Here is a 6000-nt window from a genome sequence, read left to right as displayed (position 1 = left end):
TTTCTTTCATCTTCCCTGGACCTGGAGTCTCCCAGGGGCCCTCAGATCACAGGCAGATAACTGGCTGGTGGAACATACCTTTTGATCAGCCCAGGACCACTGATGGCGTGAAGATGTTAATATTCATTTTTAAGGGACCATCACACTACACAACACCTCATTGCCAGGAACTGGTGGAGTGAAAGAGTAGGGGCAGTGCCAGCTCTGTGTTCCCATTGCAGATCCCTTTCCTTACAGGACAGCGGTATCAAAGCAACAAAGGACGAGGCAGGATGCAGCTGACACGGCCAGCACCACTAGGCAGGCGTTTTGCAGCCAAGGCCTGGCATGGTTTGTGCTTCCACCAGGCCTTGGGGGGGCTTAGAGGGAATCTGGGAAACACAGAATCACAAAATGATTGAGATGGGAAGGGGTCTGTGGAGGTCATCTGGTCTAACCCTTCTGGTGAAGGAAATGCCTCCACCTGTGGGATTAAACCTACAGCAGACAATTGTTTTTGCTATGGTACACACAAAATACGCAAGGTGTATAGGCCCTTGGCCTGGGGACACAGGTCACTGGTTAACCAGGTGCAACACTCAGGCAGGTCTTGACTTTTTCCGGGACTTGACCAGCCCCTGGGCTCTTCAGAAGGACAGATTGGGAGTAAGCATGGACTGGGCAGCCAGCACTGTGAGCACGATTCAAGTTTGACTCCTAGCATGCAGGGACGGATTCAGCCACTTCCCCCACTCCTTACTGCTCATGAAGTCACTCTTCCTTTGCAAAGACCCGTTCTTGCCCTGAAAAACACAGCTTTCCACTGCTGGTGTTTATTTTCCTAGGGGGTTCTCTTTGTGCACTGTCACCTTTCCCTTTTTAATTTCAGCCTCTTATGGACTACATGCTGGTTTGCAAAACCTGCCAATCTGAATGAGTAGCCCAGGGAATACAAGTTCCTATGGGATAAATGCCCTAAATTATGACTCATGGACTAGAATAGTAAAAGCTGATGCATGAAAGGCCCTGGGCACTGGCATACCACTGGTGTTTTAAATTTATCTTCTGCAAATGAGAAAGATGTTTTTCTTCAAGACATACAAAAATATACCAGCTCAGTGCAATCTAAACGAAGTTATGTGGGAACACTGCTCTGCACTGTATTGCCAACCTCTCGTGTTTATGTATAATTTTCCATGGGGCATTCCTGTCTGTAAAACTACTCAGAAGGCTTTCCTGTGGACTCCTTTTGACTGGCAGGAATACTAGCAGCCCTAAGTGTCATGTTGTTCATTTGTGCAGGGTGTTTTTACAGCTATTCAAAAGCATCTGTGAGCCATTTGCTGGCCAAACTGTGGTTCTTCGGCCTCCTTCAGGTGAGGGTCGATGTGTGAGCCTCAGCCTGCCTGGCAGGGGTTGGAAGGCAGCCGTGAGCCCCTGGGCTTCCCTTCAATTGCAAAACTGAGTTAAAAATGGTGACTTCTCACAGTAAAGAAAGAAGCTGTGGTTTTTTTCTTTTTTTTTTTTTAATTTATTTTTTATTATTTCCCTTCTGTTCCCTCTCCTTCTGTGTTTTTTGTGCTGGAGGGAAAAGGGAGGTAAAGAGGCATCTATTTCGTCTATCCATAGGAAGAGACATCTTTGCATCTATTCATAAGGCAGATGATGCATCTATTTCTTGACATTTCACATATGCCTTAAAGTGAAGTGAGGAAAAAGCAGAAAAGTTCAACACTGCGATGTTAGACACAGATGTTCCTGCAAGAAAGGGTGACAAAAAGCATAGTTTTCAGTTATTCACATCTAATATTTGGACAAAATTGCTCTGTGTGACTCACTTACTCATTCGTCTGTTTTACTTGTGTAAATTGAGTCCTATGTCACATGGGCTTCTACGAATAATCCTTCTACAGATTTTGGCTAATATATAGAAAGGCCAAAGAGGTGAAAAAGAATAAAAGGAATTTATAAAAAGGCTCAGACTACAAACAAAGTTTTAAAATACTATACAGCCTCCAGATCATCCAAAATATTCTAAAAATTTCCTAAAGGCCAATGTCTGCTTTCTCAGCCAGCAGAAGAGTTCTTGTGAGATTTCAGCTGTACCAAAAATAAAGTGAGAGCCCAGGTTGGCTTTGGATCCAGTTTACAGAATTGATATGCCTGGCAGATGCAGAACTGAATGTTGAAAGTGAAAACATCTTATATTTGAGCTTCCCATTTTGGCCATCTGTACTTGTGAGATTAACTGAATTGTTTTGTGTTGTGCAATCAAAGGCGCTAGAAAGATTCTGGTTACTTTTCATATTTAAGACCACAGCTAATGTGAATCCTATATTGGTCTTGAAATTACATTGAAAAGCTGAAAATGAGCAAAAGGAAATGATGAAACATTCTTATCTTCTCAATTATTTATTCACTTTTCTTCCCCTTCATTTTCACTCCTGGGATAGTAATGAGTTTTACGAATGTAAGGTGTCAGCTATAGGCTTTTCTGTTGAAACCTCTAAATTTATGACTCCTCTGGGCATTACAGGCACGGATAATGCATAATTTACAAACAGACTTGAAACTTTCATCTTCCTTTTCCCACTCCTTTTCAGAGCTTTTTGTTCACAAAGTGATTTGTTTTGCTGTAGCAGAAACCATATGTTCTTCTAAATCTCAGTGGAGTGTAGAGATTCTGCAACACTGCCAGATGTTGCCAAAGAAACTTCACCTGACGTGGGATTATATGAACTTCAGTCAAAACTGTCTTTCTAAAGGACGTGTTTTTCTGTTATTTGGTAGTGAGAAGAGAACAAATCACAGCTGGTGATGGTGTAGATGCTGTCTTGGTATCAGACACCCAAGGTCTTTGCCTTATTTCGGTGGGGCAGGAGCTGGAAGATTTAGTGGGCCACCTCTCAAAAAAGTGGGTTGATAGCTTGTAAATGCTGGTCCCGTTCAGGCATTGACTCTGCTCTGTCACTAAGGAATATCTGACTTACGATATGGAATAAAAGTCTCATTCAGAGTTGGAGTGACCATGGTCACACCAGCTCTTGTGGTAAAGGGTGGTAGAAACATGGTATTGGAACAGACAAATAAGTTATTCTGGTTGAGCTTCTCTCTGTTATTTGATAGTTAGTGTATGACTTGAATTAAAAGGTTTTATGTTCTCCCTAAAAACACTCCTGTAAAAGATATTTAATAAAACATTGGATGCTCTTTTTATTCTAAAAATTTCCTCGGTCTTGTTTGAGTCTCCATGACTGCTTTTTGTTGTGGTAGCAAACCCGAGGGTTTAGGTGCTCTAGGTGTGAGGGCAGGGGATGAACTCTTCTCTTCACCTAAAAGGGAAAAGTTGTGGGACAGCCTCAAACCCAGAAGTACTGAGAGGAAACTGGCAGAACAGGATTGCACGAAGATGTGAATTTGACACAGGAAGTGACACAGCTAATTTATTCTTTAAGACAGTAGGGCTTGATTTCCTAGGTACTTCTTGTGGATTCCTTAGCTTTGCGCTGCGGATGCCCAGCAGTCTGCAGACTACAGCTAAAGCCCAGGGATTTGCTAAATACCCCAGTGGCTGCCATTTGGGCTACACCTAAAGTGAGGTGTCAGTAATCTGAGAATTGTGTTAACAGCGTGGTTTTGCCTCTGCTCCACACTGTGATTAAGACGTTATTTCTTCTTGCAGTATAGCTGGGAGCTGTGTCTTGAGCATTTGCATGACCACAAGGAGATGTGAAGGTCCCAGCTGCGTTACAAACGGAGTCATTCCTCCATACACCATCCCTGGGACAGCTGCGGGGCATGGTATCTGGATGTGGCTCTTGTCATGGGGTTAAGGAAGTCCCCCTCTGCCTCCTCCTGATGGCTCATGGACACATTGTGAAACCATCTGTCCAATGAACCTTCAGGCTGCTTCAGACCTGACCCTGAGGCTGTACCAGCCCTATCTTGCTGCCTCTGCCTTCATTCCTGGGACACCGGAGCTCTGGCTCTCGCTCCCAGATTCCTGCAAGCTTCTTTGTTGAGCTTTCCTTCCTTTTCTCCTGCTCCACATGCCCCTCATGCCTCCTTGCAAACAACATACTTTTCCTGGGTTTCAGGTAGCCCTTTGTCCCACGTGGATTTCACTTCAGCATTTTCCCCTGAGATTTACCAGGGTTGACCTTGCCAGCCTGGAGATGTGGGTCCCAGTGACAGAGCCTTGCTTTCATAGCAGCAACTCTCAGCTCCACGTTGACTGGTGTTGGCCATCAAAACTGACATTTTGGTTTTCTGTGTTTCATCTGGACATAACTGCTGAACCCAGTATGTTGTGGTAGGACCCCATACTATAAATGATGGCAGAATACACTGCGATTTGGCTCACTCTCTTGTTTGATTTGTTCTGCTGTATTGAGTTACACATTGTTCAAGGCCCAAGGCTTCTAGCACAAGTGAAATATATAGTTCAAACAATGTGCTGTGAGGTTAAATGGAGGTTTAAGTGCACACAATCACACATTATAAATCAATCCCTCAACATTACAGAAAATATCATTAATATGGAAGCCATGTCTTTTCTTTACTGTCATATCTAGTTCACGTAAGGAATCTTTCTGACATATAGGATTGTTGGTTATTTTTTTAACTTAAAAATGGGGTAAAGTTTGATAGCTTTATTCAGCAGTGCACCGTGGAAATGCAGCAAATCAGCACAAATATACAGCCTGTCACAGTCATTTCTGTATAAAATATGACCCGCAGTTTTGAAACATATGGTTACACAAGTTTTAATTTAAGTGCCATCCTCTTTAGTAAGCAAAATAAGGTCTGGCATGCCTGCAGGAAGTGGAGTCAGCACCTTCACCTGCTGAAGTGAAAAGGCTCCCCCAGTGACTGGTGTTGGTTTCCACCCTTGGTGCACAACTGAACAAAACCATGAACCTTAGCACTCGATGCACACAGTGGAGACCCAAGAGCCTTTCCTATATCTGAAGGCTTCTAGAAATGCAGCTTATCATATTTCTCATGTTCGCACACCCTGTGGTCCCACCGCCTGAAACCCCCAATGTGGATAACCAGGTGCACCCTCATGCTGGAAACAAAACGATTTTCCACTAACACTTGTTTTCTATTTTGCCTCTCAGCCATGATGAAGAGAGCCCTATACTGTTCCATCTTGCCAAATATATATATATCTTGTCACAGCCTATTTTCCTGATGGATTGGAAAAATTTAAAAGCCTTCCTCAGTCCTAGAAAGGAAATAATAATTAGCACCTACAATAGGAAACTATCATATCTTTAGGAGGAGTGGAATAGGGCTTGTCCTCCCACTCCTGACAGCTGCTGTTGGGAGACATTTCTGGGCTGTCAGAGACTATCTTTATGAGCAGATTCCCTTGTAAGTCTTCATTGCCCAGACCAATAGGTCTACACTTGGCATCTGTTTTTCCCTGTGATGATTTTTTTCTCCTTTCTCACTGCTTTTCCTGCCTAATTCATTGACTGCTGTCTCCCTCTTCTGATATATTTTTTTCTCTACTTTTATTCAGTCTTTATTTGGCGAGGAAAAAGATTTGGGAGTAAAAGAAATGTAGATCCATCCTAGTTTTTTTTTAACAGGATTTCCTGGAGTTTTGACAAGGGATAAGTCTTCTTTGGACTGGGTAGAAAGGGTTAACTGAAAGATGCAGATAGGATGGCCACTTGAAAGACAGATATTTCCCTGTAGAGAACATTTTGCAGAGCAGTGCTTGTAAATATGAGGAGAAATGTATCCATAAAGAGTTCACCCAGGCTTTCCCAGCACACTGAAAGTGGATCATCTGACTTTGTTTAAAATTTTTTGATCCAAAGAGCAGGAGAACATTTCACTCACAACGACCATCTACAACTGTGCTTGAACCTTTGACACTGGAAACTGAGGAAATTAAACCAGCTGCTACCAGTTTCTCCTGAGTCAGAAAGATGTAAAGCCTGCAGAAACACAAAATGGTCTTTTCCCTCATATTTCATTTTCTAAAAAGAAAGAAAAAAAAAAAAG

General features: G+C 42.8%; 1 long non-coding RNA gene across 1 annotated transcript in view; it reads right to left on the bottom strand.

Annotated features, from left to right (window-relative positions):
* Window positions 1-411: 411 nt before the first annotated feature.
* The window catches only part of LOC308189006, a 70529-nt gene continuing 64940 nt past the window's right edge, over window positions 412-6000 (bottom strand). The window contains exon 3 of the long non-coding RNA XR_013945941.1: window positions 412-1737. This is a non-coding gene — a long non-coding RNA (uncharacterized lncRNA). The remainder of the gene's footprint in view (window positions 1738-6000) is intronic.

Source organism: Anser brachyrhynchus, assembly GCF_964034855.1.
Source record: "Anser brachyrhynchus genome assembly, chromosome: 2".
Taxonomy (NCBI): domain Eukaryota; kingdom Metazoa; phylum Chordata; class Aves; order Anseriformes; family Anatidae; genus Anser; species Anser brachyrhynchus.
This window is presented reverse-complemented; position numbering and strand designations above follow the sequence as displayed.